Genomic DNA, 2,676 nt, shown 5'->3' on the forward strand with positions numbered 1-2,676 from the left:
GGCCATCTCCCCCTGACCCCTCCATAGACTGGCTCCCTGAAAAAAAAGTGTAAAAGGTGTAATTGTTAGTAGTTTCAGAGGTAGGGTCGGGGAAGATGTGCTTTCCCACTTGATCACTCTCCCTTTCTTCTTCTCCAGGAGTATTATGGTAGCTTTCCAAAACTTTGACTATCCTTGGGATGTTCAGACCAGCATGATCTTATTGGTATGTCTCCTGAACGCACTTCAGGTTTTGTCTAAGGTTAAACAAATACTTAAGAGCGTCATCCAGAGATGTGTCCTGAGGCAGGATAGTTAGGAGTGGCAGGGAGAGTAGGAGGATATGGCCAGGTATCTAGAGCAGGGGGCACCTCCACTGGAAAGACCATGAGGAACCCACAGTGGATGAATTGGCTAGACAACCCTGGCAGTATGAAGAAAGTCTCTCCTCTTTCCTACAGACCTGCGTCTCGGCTGTGGAGAAACTTTTGGAAGAGCACCACCAACTTAGAGAATTTTTCTTCCTCCCCACCTGTACAAACCAGTGTCTGAGGTATCCAGGTAAGTGTCCTTCTGTGCAAGGAAGATGACAGAGTGGTTACACAGCCTGTGGTTGGACCAATGTGACCATGGAGAGGAGGTGAGAAAAAAGGATGGAAAATCTACGTTGACACTAGAGGCACGGGTATGTCAGCTGCAAATAAATACAATGGGGGGGAAAAAGGGATTCGTCAAGAAACTTGCTGCTCCAAATTGCAGTGGGCAGTCCTCGGTCGCCGGATCTGGCCTCCAGAATTTTTTCACCGTCAATACGATTTGACTTAGCAGTCAACTGTTTCTTTAGCTTTGAGGATGCTGAAATGGTCCGTGGCTTGAAAAGAACCAGTTCCCAGCCTGTCTCGAAGAATAGTTGCTCTAGGGATAAAATCTTAGTTTCCTTTCTGTTTCGTGAACATCCAGAGAGACTCCTCCTCTCAGTTGAGTTCGGTGCTGCCTAGTCTTAAGATTTTCAGTACTGATTCGCGTAGCCCAGACTCTCATATTTTGAGAGGGATTGCACTCCCCTTACATAATATTGGAATCCCACTTTTCTGTCTCAAGGGTGAATGTTGTAAGGCACTTATAAATCATTGCAGATTGTGGTTGTTGTCAATTGCCATGTTAATTAAGGCCATGCAAGTACCTTCTACTGTTTCATCTTCCCTTTCATTTGTTATCTGGTTACTACTCAATATTACATATTCAGTGAAATGTCCTAAAAAAAACAACATTACTTCTTAATTTTAACAACTTTTTTTTTTCTCTAGGTCTGCCAGTAACTGACAAGGTAAAAAGATGTGCTTTTCTCTTTCATTCTTGTGAAGTTAGAGGCAGTGCCAATTTAAACTGTGACTGAGGCTCTGCAATGGTGCAAGTCTATCTCACTACTTCAAATTCAGTGATGCAACCTGAGTTTACATTAACTTTCAAGGATTCAACCAATTTAAAGCTTTTAGACAATGACAATTATTTGAAAACATTCCTACAGGATTTTCTTCGTTTACATTTGTTTGCTATCTCCATCTCATTCAAAGCAGTCAGGACTGGTTTGCTTTTCTCTTCTCTGGAAATTTGCACTAGGAACCAGTGTTAGAATCAGAATCCTGATCTAAGAGTATGATGAAAAATGTTGCACTCCAAGTTGGAAATTGGAGAGTAAAATGTTCATGTAAACATAAAAATTGTGCTCAAATAGCTGATTACACCTATGCTTACACCTTTTAACTTTAAACCTGAGAAGCAACGGGTAGTTTCTATGTCTCCCTTGGGGATAGTGTATTCTTCTGTATCTTGCTTCTATACGAACAGTTCAAAATCTTAAAGTCATGTTGTCAGTCATACAACCAAACAACCTTGCACGGTATTACATGTTCCCTCCCCCCCCCCGATAGATCAAGCCCTGAATGCAAGATCAGACAAGTAAATACTGCCAACATGTAAAACTAACTTATAAATACGTTACTCTTTGGCAGGTTTTTTGGCAGTTTGTGGGGCTTTACTGTACTGCAGTGAGAAGAATGTATTCTGGTGTGAACTGAAATTATACCTCTATGCCACAATGTTGTTGTTTTTTTTTTTTGGGGGGGGGGTACAAAATTCCTTGTGGACACCTGAAGGGGTTGCAAAATAAAAATTTAGGTGAAGGAAAAGTTCCTTCTCTGTTGTTGTTGTTTTTGTTTTCTTTTCCAAACAGTCTTAAAATGAAGTTCCCATTTTCTGGCCTTTGGAAGATTGCAAGTGTGCCGGAACACTTCACATTACATAGATCATATTTGTCTGAAATGATAATATCATACCTATAGTTTGCTGCAGGCTGAAAAGTAGCCTATGCCTCAGGTACTGTTTTATGCCTTTGCTTTTGTTACTGCATCCTTGTAAGCCTTCAAAAGGGAAATGAAATTATCCTACAGAGAAGAAACACCATCCAGAAGAAACTTCAGCTGTGAGGGCCTGAATTCTCACTGAAACCAAAGGCAGGTATCTTACTGACTTGAAGAAAGAGGCTTTAATCTATCCTGGCTTGTTTACTAATGAAGGAGTGTGAAAGAGATGCATGTCCTTGTATCTGAAGAGGAGGTGAAGGAACAGCTAGTGCAAGGGACACAAAAAGCTGTTGAGCCAGACAAATAGGTGGTTGGCTCTGAGTTTGGAGACTGC

General features: G+C 41.4%; 1 long non-coding RNA gene across 1 annotated transcript; it reads left to right on the forward strand.

Annotated features, from left to right (window-relative positions):
- The first annotated feature begins 437 nt into the window (after nucleotides 1-437).
- Nucleotides 438-2,108, forward strand: LOC310893147. Its single transcript, XR_014578757.1, has 3 exons — nucleotides 438-540; nucleotides 1,287-1,306; nucleotides 1,992-2,108. It is a non-coding gene; the product is annotated as an uncharacterized lncRNA (long non-coding RNA).
- Nucleotides 2,109-2,676: the final 568 nt, after the last annotated feature.

This window comes from Anser anser (assembly GCF_964211835.1).
Source record: "Anser anser genome assembly, chromosome: 1".
NCBI classification, from domain to species: Eukaryota; Metazoa; Chordata; class Aves; order Anseriformes; family Anatidae; genus Anser; species Anser anser.